At 35.2% G+C, this 23,887-nt stretch overlaps 1 protein-coding gene across 5 annotated transcripts in view; it reads right to left on the bottom strand.

Annotated features, from left to right (window-relative positions):
• The window catches only part of LRRC4C (leucine rich repeat containing 4C), a 496,561-nt gene that overhangs the window by 184,721 nt on the left and 287,953 nt on the right, over positions 1 to 23,887 (bottom strand). For 4 of the 5 annotated variants that reach the window (XM_017812552.1, XM_017812506.1, XM_017812499.1 and 1 more), the window contains one exon: positions 6,321 to 6,409. The exons of the other annotated variant lie outside the window; for it this stretch is intronic. The gene's annotated coding sequence lies outside the window, so the exon portion shown is untranslated. The remainder of the gene's footprint in view (positions 1 to 6,320; positions 6,410 to 23,887) is intronic. 5 annotated transcript variants of the gene reach the window in all.

Below are 23,887 nucleotides of genomic sequence, written 5' to 3'. Positions count from 1 at the left end.
CTGAGGGGAGACCTTATCACTCTCTACAACTACCTGAAAGGATGTTATAGTGAGGTGGATGTCAGCCTCTTCTCCCAGGCAACTAGCAACAGGACAAGAGGTCATAGCCTCAAACTGCACCAGGGCTGGCCATCAGGAATAATTTTTTCACAGAAAGGGTGGTTAAGCATTGAAACAAACTGCCCAGGGAGGTGGTGGACTCACCATTTCTGGAAATGTTCAAGAAATGACTGGACATGGGGCTTAGTGCTGTGGTCTAGTTGACAGTTGGGACTCAATCTCAGAGGTTTTTTCCAACCTAAATGATGTTGTGTGATTCTATGTGTGATTGGGCTGCAAAGTGCCTTAAGAAACTGGTCTTGATTCTGTGTTGGCTTCATCAACAGCCTACATGATCTGACTTTTAGTCAGTTCCTTGACTCACTTCACGATGCAGACTTCTGCAGAAATACACCTCATTCTTCCCTGGCACACCTCCCATAAACTGTTGAAATAGAAACTTCTGATGAACTGGCATTAGATTTTATTTATGATCCATACTTGGAGTAATGGTTTCTCAAAGCCAGCCTCTTAACTATAAGAAACAAGAAGACTCTGTTTTTCCAATGCATTTGCACTCCCCTTAATGGCCTGCCAGCCTCCACACTAAACTGATAGTCTTATTTGCATAAGTAGAGAAGCAGGAAGTGGAAGGAGACAGATGGGTGAATATTAATTAAAGTTTATAAAGTAGGTGAAAAAAGGTAATTTGAAATTTCTAAAACCCTTTTTCCAAACAACCGTTTCTTCTTTAGGTTATAATATAACGCTAGAAGATATAATGTACTAAATGCATAAGGAGCTAGAAGCTTTATGTTAAGTATTTCTGGAGCGATAAGGACAGCAAGATGCTAAGATAATTCCAGCTCAGCTCCTCCAGACACTGTCAGAGGGCAAAAGTAATTTCTTACATGGTAGAAAGCTCTTATAACCAGAAAACTATGTTATTTAAGTTTGCTATCAGGTGGAGATCCCAACCAAAACTCACCAAATAGCAGAATTGTAAGGCTATTGCTAAAAATCAGATCTAATTCCAGATGAGAATTGTAATGATAAATGTAATGATAAATGATAAATGTAGCTATGAATAGTAAAGGCTAGGATGTCAATGTAAAGTCTTATTGCCCATGGTTTCCATGTACACTATCTTTATGGCAAACAGTTAGGATTACTGTGAAGCCCTTTCTCACTGTCAAATTAGGCACAGCACAGCAGCTGTGATGCTGAACATACTCCATACTTTATCTCAGAACACAGCTGCTTCAATATCAGGTACAACAAAACATCACATCTACTTCAGCTCCGAAAACTGCAGCATGTCCCCCTTGAACGTGACTAGCATGTTATTGAATATATAATTCTAGGAACGGGGCTGCATTTCCTCTACAAAGTCAGTCCATATGCTGAAAGACTATACTAATTATGTCCATATAGAGCATCTACTGTGCTAGTATATGCACTAGATATTGGCACACTAATATTTTGCTGATATTACTGCATTCTGGTACAATTGTTTTATAAGCCTTCATTAAATATCTACTCATCATACTTCAGTATGAAAAGGGCAGCTTTTGCATGATTTGAAGATGATGGCAGCATAATAAGTCAGATGAAAGAACAGCCTTGAAATGAGAATACATTTTTCACAAATTTCAGGCTTCATTTCTTTTTTTAGTTATGAAGAACAGGATCTAAAATTGCATAAGTATATAAAAAAGTTATATCACTGATATAAAATAGGATGTTATTTTATTCAGACCCAGTAGTAACTAAATGGACCTGTTCACATGCAGATGAGTAAAATCTAAAGTTCTATAAATTTTGCTGTGAATTAGTTCACAGTGTGCCTGTAATGACTTTGAAAAGTTAAAAAATTAGAATTGTCCCTTCCAACTCAATATATGTGACTCTATGATTAAGGGTCCACACCACTTCTACTGAGCAGACTAGCCATTACTATTAAAAAGGTAAAACAATGCCTTAAAAAAAGAAATGGGAAAAAAAAAAAGGAAAAATGTAATAAGAGGGAAAAAGAAGAAAAAAGAACCAAAAAGCAAAAATGACCAAAAAAAGGAGACAAAGAAGGAGAATAAAAGTTTACATAATATTTTAGTTAAGTGGATCCTTAACCTCAGGGAAATTGATAGATTTGAATGAGTAGTAACCATTTAAAAAATTAGAATTCTATCCGTATGATATATTTACTTCTCTTGAAAAAAAAAATTGCCAGGCAAAATTTTTTAGAAATACATTATTTCTTTCCTTTTGAATATAACCATCAGTTTCACATTCCATCAAAAATGCAACTTTCCTTAAAAAGAATAAGGAATTGTTTTATCTGACAAGAATGTATAGAGATATAAAAATTATATTAGTGTGTGTGTGTACATGTATGTACAAGTGACCTATAGGCTTATATTCAAGATTCAACTAGGAAAAAATTAAATCAAGAATAAATAATTTAGACATGAAGTCTACTGTTGAAGAACAATAGATTTCCTGAAAGCCTAGGAAATCTAGGCTCAAAAAAACCTCTATCAAAGTGGAAAACTTTAGCAAGCTTCATTCCCGACTTTAGTCAAGGAGCAGATGAGGCAGTGCTCCTAGACAACTGCATGGCTTCCCATTCTAGTGCAACAGAGTCTTTCTCCCACACTCCTGGGAGAAGATGGAGAACTGGCTACCCAGAACTGTGCACCCAGGAAACACGGTCCCCGAGAAAAGTCACAGAAAGGTTTGGCTGTGATTTCTTGAAAGTTCATTGACCTCAAGGTAATTTCATGATACAGTTTCAATTTCAGTCTACAGTGGTTCCCAACAGAAAGTGATGGCAGAAGACTGGACAACGAAATAACAAATGCCACTAGTTTAAACACACAGATTTACATGAGTTCTAGGTCCATGGATGCTGGTTCACAGTATAAAATTTCAGATAGAAATGTTAGGAAGGAATGTTTAAGGAAAGCGGAATACACTTTGTAAACATTTTCTAATACTAAGCACCTTTAAAACACATAGAACTTTTACTCAACCAAACGAAATACAACTTCTCTTCTACTGTTTCTTCTGTTAGACTCCCCACTGCCCTTTAGCTTTTTACAGTATTATGGTAGTTAGCCTTACTTCAATCACACATCTTCAGACTGAGAAGTTTTCTGTAAAATTTGTAGCCTTCACTTTTAGCTGTATTTAGTCCTTTCTAAACACACCTCCTTCCCTCTGTTTTCTTTTTTCATTTTTTTTGTTCACCGGGCTGTCTCAGCAAACTTTCTCTGTTGGACTTCTAGCTTCTTACATCAACTATTCCGGTATCCATTTTTTGGAAGACTTTCCTACCTCTGTAAAACAGTAATTTTCTGCTTTTAGTCTGAATAAAAATAGCTGGCATATAGCCATGACATTGTTCCTTTTCAACAACAGCTCTTTGGGTTTCAACAGTCTTCCAAACTCCATACCATGTAACCTGTTTCCTCTCTTCTGAATACAAGGCATAAGGGGCAAGAATATGACCAAATAATAATAGTGGATTGACATACAATATCAGAGATAATTCACAGGCTGTTCACAGATTGATTCCCCAGTCTATACCTCAATAGAGAAAAAGAAGGATGTAGACAAAAACATTACTATATTTTTATGTTTTTGCATTAAGAAAAACAAAAAAAAACCACAAGAAAATTAACTTCAGATTTTTGAAAATTTTTGTATTTATGGTAAGGTTACATGGCAGGACTCAGTCAGACTTTATCAAATTTCAAGCCTCTCAGAAAATAATGTTCGAGTTATATACCCTCCCCAGAGGAGATGCTTAGTGCTATAATGGAATCAAATACCACTCACTCCAGAAATACTAGCAATCAGGTTTTTATGTAAACTGTTTCTAATAATATAGAAAAGATAGACATTTTACATGGTGGGCAGAAAAAATAGAGAGAAGAGTGGAGGTGGCAAATCAAAAGCATTATAGATAGGAATAAATTCCAAATTGCTGTCCATACACTGGAGCACAAATGCAGCTAACTAGTATTAGGAAGATTGTCNTTATATGACCCAAATGTTAGAAAGTACACATAAAAGAATGGTTTGATTTGCCTAAGAATACACTCCAGTCGAATTTATCCCCTAGCACCTGTAGCACCTGTAGCACTTCTGAGTGTAAATCACAGGATGCCCAGTGAAAGTGGGATTTGAAGTTAAGTTGAAATAGTCTGTAAAAGAACAGTTTACACAGCTCTGAGCTGTTTTAATCTGCATGGGGGAAGAGGCAAGAAGGTGAATAAAAAACGTTTATCCAAACCACGCAGAGAGGACCTGCTTTTCCCTCTATATTCCCTGATCATAAACCTAGGAGGAGATTGTCTGGCAGTACTGTTATACCTTATAAAAATTGAATGTGGGTTCCTATTTTAAGCCTTCATTCAGAGTGCTCACTATATAATTAAGAGACAAGCTGGAGAATATGAACTCATCAGTTGACAAGAAAGCTGGAAATGAGAACTCCTGGATAATGTTTCAACCTTTTTCACAAGTTGGACAATTATACATGTAAATTTATAAAAGAGAAAACAACATATAATTTGAGAGTATCCAGAATTATCCTATAGCCATGTATAGTTTAATAGTTTGATATCCCTCAGATACATCTGTTAAACAAGCAAAATAAAAAAAAAAAATTATGCATTGTTAATGGGCTTTTGAAGATAACTTTTTGAAGACAAAAAGAGACATGAGAAAGTCCTGAGCTGAAAGCAGCAACAAGAGAACAAAAAGTTATATTCTATAAAATTCCCCAAGAGATGATGAGTCTGCAGATCCCAGTGTTGGCATAATTTGTGGGTGGCTTTTAGAACAGGTTGCATCATTTGCTTTCTCATTACAGAGGCAATCTAAAGAACCACTGTCATCCTGAAAGAGCAGAAAATTTTGAGCCTTTAAGCATTCGACTTTGTTCCAGCCTAAAGTCGAATGCATATTTGAAGGTAAAATTATAAATTTTGTACACAACAACCTTTAGGTATCCTCAAACAAGGAAAGGTTCTGTGTGAAAGAAAAGGATTGTTTAGCTTGTCAGAAATGAGCTAAGAAAAATAATGACTGATTCCATTTAGAAAATGCGAAAAACTGAGAGGTTCTGGATCACGTGAGTTCTGATGCTTCTGCTATTACATCTTTTTATGATTGAAGCACTAATGTTTGATGAAGCATTTTCTTCTAAATTAGAGTATGGAAGACATCAATGAAGCAGCAGACCTAGTGAGTTAAATTAACATCTTTAACATTCAAAAATTATCATCATTAATATTAATTAGGGCACAGAAAGTATAATATCTAGAACTAAAGAATCTAGAATAACACAAAATTTAGCAGCTGTTTACTTGAATGACAACGAGGTAAAAAACAACAGGAAAATATCTCTTTGTTTACGCTCAGTAGTTTTCATTCTGGCAAATTTTAGATACTCTATTCCAAACATTGTCCACCTCAGCTTGCTGATCCTGATTGGGAGGGTTGGTCCTGAGCGTGTTCTTATTTATCTAAAATTGTTAAAATGAAAAGTTTTTAAGGCCTGTGTTTGCACACACAAATATTTGTTATTAAGTTTAAAAATAAAAATAAACACAGGATTATATTAAAATCCAAAATTATTATGAACATCTGATTAAATTCCTACAGTGTCTTAATTATAATTAACTTTCATTCTCTTAATGACCACTTGTTTATTTAATGTATTAAATATAATTTTATCTTCTTTTTTACCAACACTTTTATATGTATCCTGTTGCACCTCACCCAAAATACCTCTAAAGAATGAAAACATATATGAATTTGTCAAAAAATTGACAGAAATTATTGTCCTTACATTCTAAATCTAACCCAAATAATTGTCACTTCAAAACCATGACTGAAAATATTCACCAATAATAGGTAACTGAAATCAGTATTTATCTGTCCAACTACTATAACACCTTACCACATTTAATAGTTGATGCTACAAAAATATGAACACCTGGAAAATCACAATGCCTCTTGCATAGTGTTAGCAACTTAAGACCACAGTAGAACAGAACGAGAAGACACATTCATACACACATATTTGCACATATAATTTTTTCACTTCTATGCATACACACACATGCTATGTTTTAAATACATTGGATGGATCTGTCACTGTCACTATAAAAGTTTTGTATCCCTGGAAAATTCAAATAATCTGATATTTGAAGTTCAAGATCATAGCGAGCCAACCAAACACTACTTTAATACATAGATATCCACCTTACCTTTGTTATATTTCAAAATGTTCTCCATTACTCATTGAAGATAGAAATTAAAGATGGAATTTTGAGGAGGATCCAATGTCGAGTTCAAACTAAAACAAAAAAAATTGTTTTACCTATAAAATATTCTAGACCAGTTCTATATAATAAATTTTAGTCATATAAACTTGAAAATTTCTAGAAAATATTAATATATTTGATTTCTTCTGTGATGAGAGGATTTTTTATATTCAGCTGCTCTTCTCTGCATATCTGGTGTACTCTGCATATTTTACTCTACATTCCTAATTACTGGTTGTTTTTAGCAGATGGAAGACTTGCATTCACTCCCATGATTGCAACACAAAGGAATATCAATAAATACCCCAAGATTTTCAAGAGGAGAGATTTCATAAGGTACAGTATGACTGCCACAAAGCAAATGACTATCCTGTCTAGAGTAGATTTTCTGTAGCCTTATATCCCCTAAGTAGTGAAAAGCAAGAAAAGCATATACACGGTTAGAAAAACCTATAAAGCAGATGCTGCCACAATGTCCCCACTCCTGCCCTGCCCCATACACCAGTGTTGCCCTGCACTGCTACCCATTGGCTCACTGCAGTCTGCACACTTCAGTACCTACACACCAGGTGCTCCTGACACATTTTATGAACATAAAGGGGATGTAGATAAATGCTCTCTTTTTTTGCATTAAATCGAATTAAATCTCCACCTTTTAGGTGAGCAATGAAATTAACAAATTGATGGTAAAATCCAAAAGCTCTGTAGCTACAATGATCATCACCCATGCAGACTGAAGCCCTCCACTCCCACTACATCTTTTCAGCTTGACAAATTGTTTTCTCTGCTTAAGTAACCCACAGATTTAACTTTGGTTGGAACATTCAGTTGACACTCCGGTCCTTCACTCATCTACCCATCCCTTCCTGACTACAAGATTACCATTTTTAGTTTCAAGACTACTCATTTTAAGCTTGTCTGAGCATACTACTTAAATGCTAGGTCCACTGTCCACTTCAGGTTACTGCAACTCTGTTAAAACTCTAGTACATCTTCCAGTCAGGGTACAGTGCAAGGATCTCATGCACAGCTTTTACTCCAGGCCATTCTCACTCCTTACATGACCCTATCAGAGTCTCGTGGAGACACTTCTAAGTTAAAACAACTGCTGCCTCCCAGATTACAAAACCTTGTGGATCCAGACAGTGTACGTTGTATTTCTTTTGTGAAATAACAGTAATTGCTGTTATGTTATTACCAGCACTTCTGAGCAACCAGGCACAGACTTTAATGAGATTTTTAGTTTTCTACCTACCTAATATAAGAGTCTTTTCCATTTGAGCAGGAAAAATTCTTAGGGAGAAGGAAAATTCAGTTGTGACATGCAGATAAGATTGAAAACTATGAATATCAATGTAATTATAGAGGTACAAGACTTTGCACATACAAGCAGCTGTTACTAATTCTATATGTAAATTCTCAATAATGTTGATGTAAATTTTAAATAATTCTAAATAAGAATTATAAATAAGAATTATGTTTATGGTCCTTGAAAGTAAATTTTTTACATATCGAAGTTCTACCTTTCAAGCTGTCACTTTATGTGGGCTCATACAACAGCCATATTAGTTTGTACAAACAAAATGGAGAGAATCTAATGTGTTTTCATCCAATTATCTTTCTCCCATTGAAGAATTAATACTCTAGAAAATTCCTTCAGTGACTTTTAGTCCACATATACTCCACATACACTAAAAAATCAACTCTATACTGGAAAAAAAGGATGTTTTTGTCAAAATTATTTTTTGATGACTTCTGCAATTCTTTGCTAAGGTTGTTTGGCTATCCATGTGTATGTAACACAGTAAGAGATAAAAAGAGATAATGAGCCATAGAAAGAGAACTGAAGAGATCAAAGATGATTGTACTATCATACATATCTTACATAAAAATTACAGAAAGGAATTTCTTACATACAATTTCCAGATCACCAAAAAGAAAGACAGCCTTACTAACATACTAACTTGATAGTTGTACTAACTTGAACTGACATGATTAAATTTCATTCTGATCTTAAATACGGAGAAGAACTTAAACCTAAGTATATTATTAGGATACGCCAACAAAATATTTATGAGAATTTAATTCCAATGCAACTTGCTACCATATCATCTCCCCTTGGGTTTTAATTCTAGTCATTTAAACACTGAATTCTACAACTACAGAAGAGAAAGAAGAGAAGAAAAAGCTTTCCTGACCAGATTAAATGACCAGGAAAGCTTTGAAGATTAAAATTAACACAAATAAAAGTGCAAATTAGAGGCTGAAAAGACTTCTTCCAACACTCTTTAGATATACTGAACATCAGATATCTTAAGCCAGGAATTTTTTGGACATATTTACATAACCTGTTTCATAGGCTTATTTCAAGCTTCTCCTTAAAACCATTTAGTTGCTCTGACTCCAATCTACTTAGAAATCATTTTAGAATCTCACTTCACGTCGTATTGCAGACCTTCTTCAAACCTATTCTCAGTTTATTTATGACTGGTTAATAATAATTTATGTGGTCCTAATCTTTACTTATAACATAATTATCCTCCCTCTCCAGTATCTTTATAGAAAGTCACCTCTCAACTTCAGCTGGATTACACTACACAGGCCATGTCTTTTCATATTCTCTAAACAACACTACAGCTCTCCCGACTAAGTATATTTGAAATCACATTATTTCTTAGAATAGTATCTGATATGTCACACTACATATGGCTTATGTAGCAATGGCAGTAGTGTTCCTCTAAGGCTGCTAATAATTCTCACTTAATGCCTTCTAGAACCTGCTTTGTCATTTCCCTGCTACCTTACGCTGTCAGCAGATAGTCATTCTCTGACCAATATGTTCAGATTCTCCCACCACCTCCAGATGGTAAATCCCCAGATTATACCTAAATTCCTAGTAGAGGTCTGTTCATGCCAGACTTTACTACTGGATTTTAATCTAGAGCAATTATTCAGAACAAGATCTCCCCCTGGTTTTCACCGTTGAATGATACAATCAATCTGTGCCTAATTACAGCTCTCGCACTTCTGAATGCAGCCTTGTCCAAGAAATAATTTATCTTATTAAAAAAGATATTCAGTCATATTTTTGCCTACACTTCTGAACCAGAAAGAAAAAGTGAAGGTTTTATGTTATTACCATTATTTATCTTTCCTTTAATAACAAATCATGACTCATTCTTAATAGAACTACTTGAGCACCCATATATATGTATTTGCCTATACGAATATATATTTCAAAAGGCCTGCCACATCAACAGATACAATCCTTACAACTTGAAGGTGGAACACAGTATCTGTTTAACACCTCCCTATGAAACTTAAAAGGAGTGTCTCCAAATGGTAACTTAAAATTGAAATTACTGGAGAGGAAAACATGTTTTCAAGCATTAAAATACATTAGAAATTTAAACAAGCAAAAATGCATAAAACATTTTTAAGCAGTATAAAATATTGTTTTCATATTACTGTGTTTTTAAGAAATGTCTTTTTTGTCCTTTTGAGTATTTGGGTAATTATTAGGAAGTCATCAAAATGATCTTTATCATTCACTGATTATCAGATCAACCTCAAGTTAGAAATGTCAATAAATATTTTCATAACATTTCCAATAAAAATGAATGCAAACAGTATACCTATGGAAAATGCTGAAACAAAAATAAAATGTCAAAACCAGCAGTTCCTTTCAAAAGTGTTATTGGGACTAATGACCTTTTTCTATGAAAAAAAAATCCTTTCAAAAGCTATTAGCTCTACAAACTATTTAACAAAAATACACTTAGAATGACTGGGAACTAATCAATCAGTCTGAGTGCACAGGAAAATGACATGCTATATGATTTTGACACAGATGACGTTGCTTCAGGAACAAAACAATTCAATGCACTTAGTCCAGCTGATGAGATTGGGGGAGTGGCTGCTGTTCTGTCTGGCATTTGTCCAAACAAGGATTATATTCCTATGACATTTACTGAAGAGTCACTGTGAGGAAGTCCTTAATTCAGAAGTGCACAGGCATAAGAACCAAATTTCCAGAACTGTTATATGCATGATCTGAAAATCCTGCAGCTATTTTGTACTAGATTTCCAGTGTGCTTCACATTCTCTCCTAACAAATCAGGTTCATAATACATAATTTATTATTACTCTCAAGAGTCTTACCAAATGGGGAATGATGTCTGAATCAAAGTGGGGTGCTGAACATGTGCCAAGGCAGCAAAAGAACTACTTTATCATTTCAGCACTTCAGCCTTCTATTATAATTGCATTGGCACCTTTCCTAATGCTTAAGTGAATTTAATCTGCAGCAATGCTATATGGAAGGTGTGCTGTATGAACTTTGAATTTTAATGTAAAAAATTCTGGATAATTTTCCACACACAATATGGAAATTAGCGAAGTTCAGGCACTTGTCTGTCTCTAAATCTGAAAATGTCACAGATCTGCACGAAGAATTGAGCAATTCTGAAAATTAATGATCATCACATAGGGATATAAAATATTCTTAGTGAGTTAGTGACTTCAGGTTAGAGACTTTAGGTACAGGAGATGTTTAAATTTTCAGAATATTGGCATTTTTACTTTTCAAAGTTACCTAACAACCAACGCTCAAGAGAAGAAATACAGTATAAATACAAATGCAAGATTCTTCCACCTTCTCTTACTTAATCCACTGTTTTTCAACATACTGACCACTGGAATATTAAGCCTTGTGGACAATGGCTTAACTCTCACTTGCCATTATAAGTCTCTGTATGATCTGTTTCATCTTTGTCCTCTCTTGTTATGGAGACTAGGAGACCCTATAAGGGTATGGGAAAATTAACACTTCATAAGGTTTAATACAACATATGGTTGTAATCACTTCCATTATATAATCACCATACTTTTCTTTCTATACTTCTGCCCCCATCATATTCTTCTTTACTTTGCCTACTAGAATTCCTCATTTCTCTCTAGCATAGTTAGGCTATCACCTATGTTACAAGACACATGATAGCCCTGTGCTATAGAAAATACCATAACACTTAAAATGCATAGAGAATCAAACTTTCTATCCTACCACCCTAGCTCAGATCATCCTAAAGTTAATAAGAGTTATTAATAGGTCAGTTGATGTAATAACAGACGATAACTAGAAAGCCATGTAAAACTAAATCTTGTAGGCTTCTGTAAATAAATGATTGCACTACATCCCAGATTAACAACATTCCTATTGTTTCAGTTTCCAGTTTTCCTGTTAACACATCACCTCTGCCTACACCAGATAGTTCTGCTATGCATATTCCTTTCAAGCCACTACACCAACAGTTTTGCAAAATAGTTTATCTCCATACTTTTCAGTGGGTATCTCAGATTACTCTAATATCACCAGAAATGGAAGATCAGAGAAGTAGCTTGTTTCATCAGTCTTAGTTTCCAAAGCAAGGCTTTTCACTAGCAACTCCCCAAAACAGAACTAGATGAGTAGCAGAGTTATGTCCCTCTTGTAATTCTTTTCATTCTAAACAAAACAATCCTGAAAGATGAATCAACTTGCATAGTAGGTATGATGCTTGAGCCTTATACCTTATAGCCTGTTAAGATCCAACCTGATGGGTCAGTTGTATCATTTCATAAGTACATTTTTAAATGTTTCATCAGCAAAGGAAAAAAAAAAAAGGGGAGATTTTTTTTTGTTTGGGTTTTGGTTTTGGGGTTTATTTTCTATATGGAAGACTAGCATTGTAACAAAAGAAGCCAGCAGGAAAAGGATGGTACTGAAATATGTGTATATGTCTGTATACAAAGAAAGCAAATCATAGGTTATCAGCTTGAATATGCCACGCTTCATCTGATCATTGCTAGATGTGAGCAATGAAAACAGAGTTAATGTTCCATAGAGAAAGCAGAAGTGACAGTAATGCCCAGGAATGGACTTTTACACAAAGAACTCACTGGAAAAGCTCAAATGTCAAGTGTAACAGAAGTTTACATTACTTCAGGTTTTTGACTTATGCCCCATGCTTCCTTTCTTTTTATCCATACAAACATACACAGTCACACAATTCAAAATCTGGTTTTAGCATAGCACTTTGCTTGCAATGATTATCTGTACAGTGAATCATCAGGATTCCCAATGTGTGTGAAAACTCTTTGGAGAAAATAATTCTTATTCTGTCACCTTCATGGGCAGCATGCTGCCTCGAGGATGGACAGATCATAGCACAGGCAAAATTCAATTGAACCTGATATTTGTTAATGCTACTTGCCTGAACCAGAAAGGGAGTAAATTCCAAAGTAGTTTTCTAGACTTTGCCTACTCTCTACTGAAAGAGAATTTGTATTTAAAGCTTCAGTGGATCCCTGTAGCAAAGCCTGCACTCAGTTTCCTCAAATGTTTCATAGATATTACCCAGCCTCTCCCACCTGCCCTAGTGTACTATGTTTCTTTATGAGACCTATTAACATAATTTAAAAAACTGGAATCTGTAAACAAAATGGTGGTTCATAACACAGAAAATATATCTGGAAGCAAAAGTATTTTCAGAATTAAACTAGAATGAAAAAAACCAAAATCAACCCACACACAAAAAACCAAAACCAGGATCCTTCATAAGCTGAATTATACTTGTTTACCACACAGAACTGTGTAACTATGGCTAGGGTGGTGGGCTTGCAGGCTTTAAAATATAGCAGAATAATTTAATCTTTTGTTTATAAATTCCTATGACATATTAGAAATCACAGGCCTGATTTTCAGAGATACTGAGCCTGTCTTTTCCATTTACTTCACCCTAAGATGTGTGTGCTCTGTCAACTCTTCTAGAAATCAAACCCCAGTAACTTTACATGATATTAATGGCTAGATTCTCAGTCTTCAAAGGAAGTACCCTGATTTATATTGGCTGAGGCTGTGTCTCTCACGCTGTGTTTCTAGATTCTACAGCCTCTCTGCTTACACTAAAACAGTTAGAAGTAAGATAAATAAAAAATACAGAGATAAAATAGATGAATGAGATAAATTGGACAATAGATTAAAATAGACAAATTAGACTATCACAGACTGCTCCCTCCCATATACTCCTTTCTGTCCTCTCCTGTAGCTCATGCTTCATTCTTCATGCTGCCTTCTTCATTTGCCTTTGGCAGGATGCCACTGCCAACTCCTTCTTACTCCCTGGTTTCCAAATGCAGTCAGCCTGACTGGGCACAAGCTGACTGCAGGACATTCAAAGCCTTTGCAGTGAAATTCTTAGTTCCTTGATCTAGACATACAGATATGCAGACTGGCAGTGAACAGAATCAGCTAAATCAGCTATACTGTATCACATAATTTATTACTTGACTTCATGATACTGAAATACCAGATTTTTGAAGGTCACTGTTCATGTAAAACTTCATAACATTCAGCCAATTTACCTGAGAAGAATGTTTCCCTGTCTGACGAGGTCTGAATCTACACAGTAATTTTTGCTTTTGGAGTTATACAGCTTATTGGTACTTAGGTTTACATTTTGGCCTATGAAAATTTGTCTTAGAGCAATATAGCATGATGTGGAATTGGATTTCTACAGAAGTTTTCCTGCATTTGATAATAAGGTGACATGATTGAATGATTGCAAAAGACTATTAAGGACATGCAATTTTGATGCAATGTACTTCGATCTCAAACTGATAGTTTGGGAAATTCCCCACAGTATCACAAGGGACACTGTTCTCTACTCATGACACTTTACAAAACTCATTCTTCCATTTGTAAGAATTTTATAACTCAAAAAATATATGGTATTGAATTCTGGAAATATGGAGTTTCAGTTGCACAGGTAGGAATTTCCAATTCTAGTTCAGATTTATTGTTCTTGCGTCTGGAAATGAGACAGATGCAGACACAAACTCCTGTCAAAGCTCTGCAGGGAAAAGCTATTTCTCCTGTAAGTCAGAATATTAGTGTGTGTGTGTACTAGTGCAAGATTTGTTTTCATTGGTCAGACATTCACTTATTCCACTAGTTTGGTTCTGCACAGACATAGAGGAGTTGTGTGTGGTAGTGATACATGGACTGCCTCTGTACAAAAAATGCTTTTAGAGTGCATATCTCTGTTTCACCGAAGAAGAAAGAGAAGATGTAGTGTTTTATGTTTTCCTTCACTTTACATTCCTTGTCAGCAGAGTAAATCTCACTTTGTCAAGTCTGTAGATGTAAAGAAAGAGGATACAGAATGAGAAGAATTCCATGTGCAACAAACCAAGACTGAACTCTCTCTTTTCTCTGCTAGACCTATTTCTCTCTCTTGTCCATGAAGAGTGAATGAGAGTCTCCAACTTTCAGAGAGGTACCTGCCTCAACTTGCTGACAGACACACTCTGTATTGCCCAGCCTCTCTAGGCAAATGTCTGCTGGTTGTTACAGATTTCAGTTTCCAGTCACCACACTTCCCAACTGAGGTTCTAAAACTATCCCCAAATAGTATACAAGTAATCAGTAGCTGGACATCAGATTCCTTTTAGGTTTTCACTATGAGGGTTCTATACCTGCTGTCATCCACCACCAACACACCTACCTCGCCTGTTTAACACCTAGCTTCTACCTAAGTCCAATTTCTCTTCATTTTCTCATTTAACATGATCTCACTCCCCTACAGTGAATGCTTATATTCAGAAGTATTTAAATTGGCTGAACTCACTCAGTTAATTCGTTTGGTACCACCTATGTAATTTACCTCACAGTCATAAAATGAAATGACTGAATCTTAACTACATAAACAAAAACAGAGAAAAAAATCCACAAACATTAAAACATATTTTTGGTTCACTTCCTTCAGTGTTTTACAAACAGAAATGGTTTTAATTCATATGCTATATGGAATTATAAAACTACTTTTTAATGAGCTTAATGATTTTGTTTCCATGTTAAAGACTTTAAAATCAAATCCATCTCAAAAATGACTTAACCCCTTTTAGGTCTGCAAAACTGGCAGTTTTAACAACTTGAATCTACAGACTTGAGAAGATATCTATTCTCAGCATGGATATACATATAGCCATGTGAGTTTTAGCAGTTGGTCTTTAGTGCTGTTTCAGTTGATGATTCATTTATTCTGTAGGTAGAAATAAGTATAGCTAATGAGATCACAGAAACATTCTGACAGCTTTGATGTGAATACAATCCCTATATTAAGAGCAGTATGTGGAGGAGTAAAAGGTGGGATGTTCTCACTTGTAATTTGAAATAAGTTTGGTGGATCTCAGTACAGCGCATAGCAGACTGATGTTCAGAAAAATCACCAGTCAAACTAAAATGGGCACCATTTTTTGCAATTGCAGCAAAAAATAATGATTAAATGGGCACAGTAAGATCAGAACAGGCTTCCAATGTATTTGCTGAGGGGAAAGTGACCTGGGAAATTTGATGTCATCCCATCTGTACAACAAAAACATGGTCAAGCCAACATCCTTAATGACACATAACTTTAGTATTTAAAAGGTATGGAACAAATTTTCAGATAGCTTAAATCTATTGACTTCAGGAAAGCTGCGCTAATTTCCAGAAGTTTTTCAAACTTTCCATAATATCCCTCAAAAAATACTTGTAGTTACTAACCACCTTAGTATTTTATTTGTTCCTGTATGGTTATGCCAATTGCATGGTGTTTTTCCCTCAGAGTAGGCAATAGAAAAGATTCGTCCAGCAAACTGAGCTGGAAGTGGGTACAAAATTTTGCTTGGGTCACCCACAATGGGATTATTTTAACTAAAAATCCGATAGCTGGTCTAAACTACATACCTGAGCAGCCTCAACACTTATTTGGCAAGCAAAAGTACCTCTCCAGAGGGCCACTGAATCCATCAAAGCCACTATTTCTCTCCTGTCCACAGAGAGCATCCAGACAGAAAAACAATCACGGTGTAGGTGCTGCTGAGCTACATGATCTCTGTGGAAGGAACTGCAAGTTAACACCACAGGGTAGCTTAAGAGTCCAGTTACATCTGCAGGCTGAGCCCCATCACTTAACAGGAAACTGAGAACCCCTAAGAAGCCGTTATTGTCCCCATCTATGAACTACTCACTAGTTTCTGAGGTATGCAGCACACATCTTGCACCTCTCAGACATATGAAGATTTTGGCACTGGAGGTCATAGAATCAGAAAATTTGTGATCCCTTTTACAGAATGAGTTTTTCAAAACATACATGTCATGTTACCACTATCTTCCACCACAAAATAACTCAGCAACACAACTGGCTGTATGAAAGCTCCTCCTTATATCTGAAGACAAAGGTAGAAAAAAGTATTATACAGTTTTACTCTCCACACTCTTCAAAAAACTCAGTAAAAACATGAAAGTTTTAATGTGATGCTAACCTTTCATAAATCCAGTAGTGTTAAAGCAATTTTACTTCTCAAAGCTGATCACCCTTCCATCTTTCTACAGAGCAGCGTTGGAGAGAGGGCAGAAACTACTTTTTCTCATGTGCAGAATTTAGGAGTTTCTAAAATCATCATTCATTTTTCTTTATCTGTATACAGGAATAGTAAGTCTAAAATACTTCACATTTGCAGCGTGAAGCTGGAAGAAAGAAATCTAAGCTCTTTCTGAAGTGACAGAAGTGGGAACAGGACTGAAGACACCTTGGGCAAACGAAACAGACACAAATGAAACAGACAGACTGATCAGCCCCAGACAAGATGCTACTACTCTTGCCTCCTTCCTCCTTGCATTTGGATCCACTTTGACAGCATGACATATAAGAGCCATTCTCACAGTCCACGCCACGATAAAATTTGCAGTTTTGTTATCTTTCTCTCATTCTTTTCTTTTAGAACACCCTTATTCCCTATTATTCTAAGTATAGGAACCTTTCATTGTCAATTAATTGCATAAAAATCCAATGACACTTGACTAAACTTGGGCCTGGATAGGAGATCTGACATGCATCTATGATTAAAAAAAAAAAAGGAAAAAAGAAAAAGGCAAAGCCTGCTGTTTTAGGGAAGTGTAATTGTCCTAAATCTTGCTTTGTAAAATCATTTAGGAAGTACAAGTTGTTCATTAAGCTATATCTACAGGTTCCATAAAGCCAATCCTTAATTTACATCTATAAAATGTTTACACATCTAACATAAAAGAGCATGTAAATGCAAAAGCTAAACAAAAGCATTTATTTCTTCCTCATCATCATACCTGCTTGTTACTCTAAAAAGAGTTCTAATGTTAAAAAACTGCACACAGTCCCCCAGTAATTACACTCAGTTTCACAGTTAGTCCTTATTTCCTTGCATCACTGGAGGCTAAAGGGCAGAAAGTAGTCTAATTCAATGAAAGGGTAATTCCTCAAAGCACTAAAATGCTGATAGTTAAAGAATACTGACTTCAACTAAGTCCACACACTCTCTTTATACATCTTATATATATAGTGTGAAGGACAGATGACAAAGAGACCAAGGAGCTGGATGCCATATCAAATGAGTGAATACAGTGCTGCTTTTGACAAAGTCACAGTGAAATGACTTTCCTATGCTCTTCGCTCTGCTATTTTGTTTTTTTATTGTTTCACAATATAAGGTATGGACTTTACTGGATCTATAGCCCTGTATAATTGCCAGAATAATCTCATGAATGATTTTCCCAGTCATAGTGGCAGTAATCCAGAAAAGACACTACAGTATCATTATGGTTTTAGCTTCCCTATTTATTTTTACAAACATTTTTACAAAGTCAAAGTTCCTATGGCCCAAATATGCAAAGCTACAAGCATCTGAGAATTTCCTATTAATGCAATTGCTAAAGAATCATGCACTTATCTAATGCTATCAACTATTGTTAACACAGAATCCTAACCATGCTGAGAACTAACTCTCATTTGCCAATGACTAGAAGGAATCAGATTAATAATAATACTAAAATATAATGCAGCGCCGTATTTTGATATTAGCATGAAATACAAAACTATATTCATAGTGTTTCTCATGTAATCTGGTGACAGCCTGCTTAGATGTAAAAAGCATACTGGATTAAAGTCTTACATCTGGAAACAACAAATAGATTAGTAAACAATAAAATATTTTGATAAAGTTCAGTATTTTTACAGACATAAATTTCACTGAATTTAAATCAGTAATTTATTTTGTAATTCAATCTGTTATTGTTATTTATATGTCTACTAGAAAACCTTGTAATTTTCCTGTATGATGACTCCCATAATGCAAAAATTCATTATAAAGCCTGGCCTAAATGGATGGGTGAGTTATACTGGATAGTTGAACTGTAGTTTAGTGAATTAAAGCTAGTTAAAGTAAGTTAAACTATATATACAGAGTCAATTTTGAAATTAAAATATGGACAAGCTTATCTATCATGGAGTCATCAGATTCCCCTTAATGCAGTTTTTCTGCTTCATTCACAAGCCTTTATATTCCCTGATCCAAACTGAATCCTTTTTTTTACAGTTAAAGAAATACGTGAGTCTACTGAGGTTTTACTGACCCAATAGGCTATAAAAAAAATCCCTGATGATTTCTTGGCATTTACTATCACTTGTGACCTTTATTTTCTAAGAAGGATTATTATTACCTCCTTCCACTCTATGTTTCCCTACAGGATATCACCAGCCATATGTCAGCCTTGCTCAGGGGGTTCTCATGCATGGCTCGCGCAATTCTACACGTATTTCTGGTGTTTACTGAAAATTATGAACATTTCTTTCTGTATTATTTCCTATTTTTTAATTAAATGTGGACTTCTAACATGAAGTTAAACATACAATAATATATAAAATACAGAGACTTGATGGTATCAGTAATTTAAGAGTGCTAAATTTTCATTAAATCACACATTCAGGCAGATATGTGAATCAAGACAGTAAGAGATAATACTTTTTAGAGACCTTTCTAGCCTTGCAACTACTCATTTGATTATATACCATTTTGTATGATGTTCCTATGATAATGCACTTAACCATGAAACTTTGATCTTCGTTTATGCTCTCCACTTTGCTCATTAATTCATCTTCACAGTCTATACGCATGTCTCAGAAGCCCGTGCAGAGCCTCATATTCATTATTTTTGTTTCAGTAAGAAATGGAGACAGAGTCTCATCCTCTGTCCCGAGATGTGGGAAATATTCAGTCCTGAATCTCTAAGTTTTGTTATCCCATAATCATAGAATCATAGAATCAGCCGGGTTGGAAAAGGCTTCTGAGATCATCAAGTCCAAGCCTTGATCCACTACTGCCACGGTTACTAGACCATGGCACTAATATATGAAGCTTTGTGGGTAAAAAAAAAAAAAAAGAAAGAAGAGATCATATGCGAAAGAGAAAGAAGTTATCCATTTCAAGTGATTTATTAGGGATCTTGAATGGCAAAACATCTATATGCAGATGATTAAGAGAAACAGTAGTCATAAAATAATTTTGTTACTCGATGTGTTACATTCTAAGAGGATGCCTGGTATCATATCTATGTTGAATCACATGATTAAGTTTTTGATTTTTTTTTTTTGAAACTGTGAGGAGAGAGTTGTAAATTAAAGAAATTATTATTAAGAACTGTACAAGTTCTGACTCATATCAGTATATTCAATAGCTTTTTCAGTACTGATCATTTTCCTAAGCAATGTTATTTGTTTTCTAGTAAAAGCAGGCTTGAGAGGATTCTTCCATAACAACAGTGACATATCCTTCTATAGGGAATTTAAAACTGTCGGAGATTTTTGGTGCAATGTTTGATCAGCAACATAATGATGTAGCTCTACATGGAAACTACCTGTGGTGGCAGCAGGAAGGGTGAAGAGAAAGAGTGATTTGAGTCACAAAGTTGTTTGCTTAGGCAATATAGGTAATATAGTTCACAGTATAATCCAGGCCATACAGTGCACACTTTGAATTAGAAGTAGAGCTGTCCATAAACTTCCTATGCCTTAGGGGAGACACAATACTCACAGATTTATGCTAAATATTTCAGACACTGTGGGAAATGAGAAAAATTATTCTTATGTATTTCAATTGGAATTGTGCTCAAATTTTTACTTGTGAAAATGTACTCTGTGCCTACATTAAAAATAGGATATAAAGAAAAGAAGATGGTTGAAAAATACTGATGTTTACAATAGATGTGTCACCTTAATTATTTTCTTCCAAAATAATTAATTTTAGTATTTATAAGACATCCTTTAATCCAACATAATTTTACATACTGAGAGGAATTTCTGTCATCTTTTAACCACAATTATTGTAGCCTCATTTTTAATTTAAAATGAGATGAAGTGAAATGTGCCAGTAAAAGCAGTGAACTAGTCCCCAAGTACAAAGCAGATCCATCTTTCTGCAGATGAACAGTAAGAAGCAGTTGTCATTAGCTACTGGCTGCAAGAGTTTATATTATCTTCCAAAATACCTTTACCTGTTGATGGCAGGTCAGTTCCTTGAGGACTAACTCTGAGCATTTTCAGACAGTTCTTCGTCATTCTGGAGTAACAACTGCTCCTCCTGAATGTCACATAAGGTCACATAAAAACTCCTAAATCCAAAAGGGTTTCAAATATTTAAAAATATATTTTCTAGTTTTTGGCTTTTGTCATTTGGACTTCTGTTCTTTGCTTTTTTTGCCCTCCCCTGTTAGTCTCACAGTAATTAATCTCTCTCTGCATCTAGTACGAGAAGTTAAAGAGTATCAGTAACCACTAATATTGAAGTTTTCAACATTTCTCACCTAAGAATGAAAGCTTTTACAAAAACACCTGTTGCTTTGAAATTTCATTGGTCAGTTAGAAAACCTTATGCAGGAATGACAGTTTTCCAAGAAGTTCAGGATAAATGGATTTATGACTTCAAGGCTACCATTTTCATAGATTTTTCAAGCAACTTTCAGCATAGTACATCATCAATCTTTTCCTTCTGGAGCACATTAAAGCCTAAATATTGACAATATTTTTCATTATTTTATAGTAGTGGATTTTGAGGACCATACAATCTGGATTACAAAGTCACAAAGATACAAAGTATTGTGCCATTACTTTCGATTGTGGTTTTGTACTTAAAGCCTGGAGAACCTCCAAGCATAGTATATGTTTTTCTCACAGTGCATTGGTTCTCATCCTGGTCCTTGGGAAAAGCTCCAAGGAATTTTTGCTGATGCAGATGACAAACTGTGAGAGGACAAAGGTTCAGTAGGTCCAATTCATTACCCAAGGTGAGTATAAAATTTTGAAAATAAATGCTATTGATATATCGCCTGTTGGTGGTTTATAACAGCTATTATTTGGAATGTTTGTCTTCTCTTTCCTCAAAAAAGGCTGGTTGCCTAAACTTTGAGATGCAATGCAGAATTTGACCTGCAATAGCAAAATGACTAAAGCACATCTATTTGTCTCCTTAAGTGATGGAAGGAATAGCTCAGTCTAAGGATTTTCTGAGATGTATTTGAAAAGATTTGCTCTGTTGTAAATAAATTTTAGATGGGTCAACTCTTTCAGAAGGGAGTTGCATTTTATACAAGTCCCTTCCTGTTCAAAAGATGTGAAAATTTTCGAGTCTTCAACCTTGCATTTGCTTAAGCTACACCAGTTGAGGAAGATAAAGTTACTTTTTGCTGTTAAGGCTTTTATGAAGGGATTGTTGCTAAATTACTTGTAATGCACCTGAAATTTTTTTTGCATTAAAGTCTGTCACAAACTCCAATTTCTCTGCCATTACAACAAAATGTGTTTAAATACTATGATATTGTTTAAAGCCAAGCTACCCATGAAAAAATGGCAACCAGTACTTTAAATGCTATAGGTTTGTCCAATTCACGTCCAGTATTAGATAATGAGGTCTTGTTGATCCTGAAAAACCTGCAAACCTACCATTTGAGCTGAAGAGGAAAAGAAAAGGTTAACTGCTGTAATACACACCTGTATCATCATGACAAGCTGTGGCGGGTTGATGCTGGCTTGATGCCAGATGCCCCTAAACTTTTCTGTCACTCCTCTCCTCAGCTGGGCAGGTGGATCTCTGCTTCACTGTGGGCTGCAGAGGCACAGCCAGCCTCAACATGGTTGCACCATGGGCTGCCCAGAGCACCTCATACGTCTCCTTCTTCCCTGACCTTGTGGTGTGCAGAGCTGTTTCCTTCATACACTCTCACTTCCCTCTTCTCACTGCTGCTGCTGTTGTGCAGGCAGCAGCGCTGCCCCTATCACTGAGGGGTCAGTGGTGGGTCCATCCTGGAGCCAGCTGGCATTGACTCCATCAGACATGGGGGAAGCTTCTGGCAGCTTCTCACAGAAGCCACCCTTGTAGCCCTCCCACTACCAAACCCTTGCCATGCAAACTGAATACACAAGCCTGTGAATTTCTAATTTTATTCAGAAGATAATAGTATGAGTAGTTAGATAATATAAACACCATATATGCCATTTGTGCTTCCTCAAGCATTATGAAAAACATCCACTTCAAGCAGACATTTATGGAATGAAATTTTTTCATACACAAAAATTCTCTTCTGCAATAAAAAAAGTAATTCCAAAATGTATTTAAAAAATATTTCTGTAACTATAAGACTGACAGTGGTACTATTTGTACCTAGACATATGATTTGAGGAATATTACATTTTAACCAAAAAACTTCCTGATATTACCATTCAGCCAATAGCATGCCAAAAACTCCAAAACCCTGAAGATCTAAGACATATATAAATAAATGAGCAGAATTCCACCCTACAGGTGGTACACAGATTGGAGATAGGAATTCTCAAAGACAAGTGGCAGTAACAGATTAAATACCTATAGTACAAAGTTAGTTTTTACTCTTTTTTTTTTTTCTATGAGGAAAAGAAATAAAGACTAAATATCAATTCAGGCAGGTCTACATCCATCACATTTTCACATTTATGATACTTAGAAAATTTAGAATTTTTATCTATCTTCAGTTTGCCTCTCAATTAATACCAACTAATGCAAATGTATTCAAAATTAGTTAATCACCATTACTGCAAGTTCTCCAATTATATTGCATCAACACACCAAAAACTTTCACAAAACACCCCTTAGCGGTTTTCAAAACATGACATTCATCATTGCCCATAAATTTCTAACAGTGCTATCAAAGAATATAGTAACATTCTACTATAAGGCATTTTAAAAACTGCTCTTCAGTAAAATGATTTTCTATACATTTGAAATACCAAAAAGAAAACAAATTATTCTTTAGAAGAAAATAATGTTCTTCCTTGATTTATAAAGGCTGTTTTTTGGGGGGGGGAGAAAAGATAACAGAAAAAATAGTCCTGATATTCTTATAATATAATTATTTCTAATTTTGTCAGGTTTTTTTAATCTTGAAAGCTTTCTTTAAGACCTAGATGGTTATAAAACTCACAACTCAAAATAATTCTCACCTAATAGCATACTTGCCTGTAGGAAAAAGTCTCAGAAAATGCTAATACAAGAAAAAAAAATCAAAACTGTTCCTTCACCACCAAAAAGTTTCAAAATCTATTTAATTATACGAAAAGTGAAAATGTAAACTTCCCATTCTAGTGCTCATA

The sequence above is a fragment of the Lepidothrix coronata genome, unplaced genomic scaffold (assembly GCF_001604755.1).
Source record: "Lepidothrix coronata isolate B3197 unplaced genomic scaffold, Lepidothrix_coronata-1.0 Scaffold1, whole genome shotgun sequence".
Classification (NCBI taxonomy): domain Eukaryota; kingdom Metazoa; phylum Chordata; class Aves; order Passeriformes; family Pipridae; genus Lepidothrix; species Lepidothrix coronata.
The sequence above is the reverse complement of the archived record's forward strand: the minus strand, read 5'-3'. Positions and strand labels throughout refer to the sequence as shown.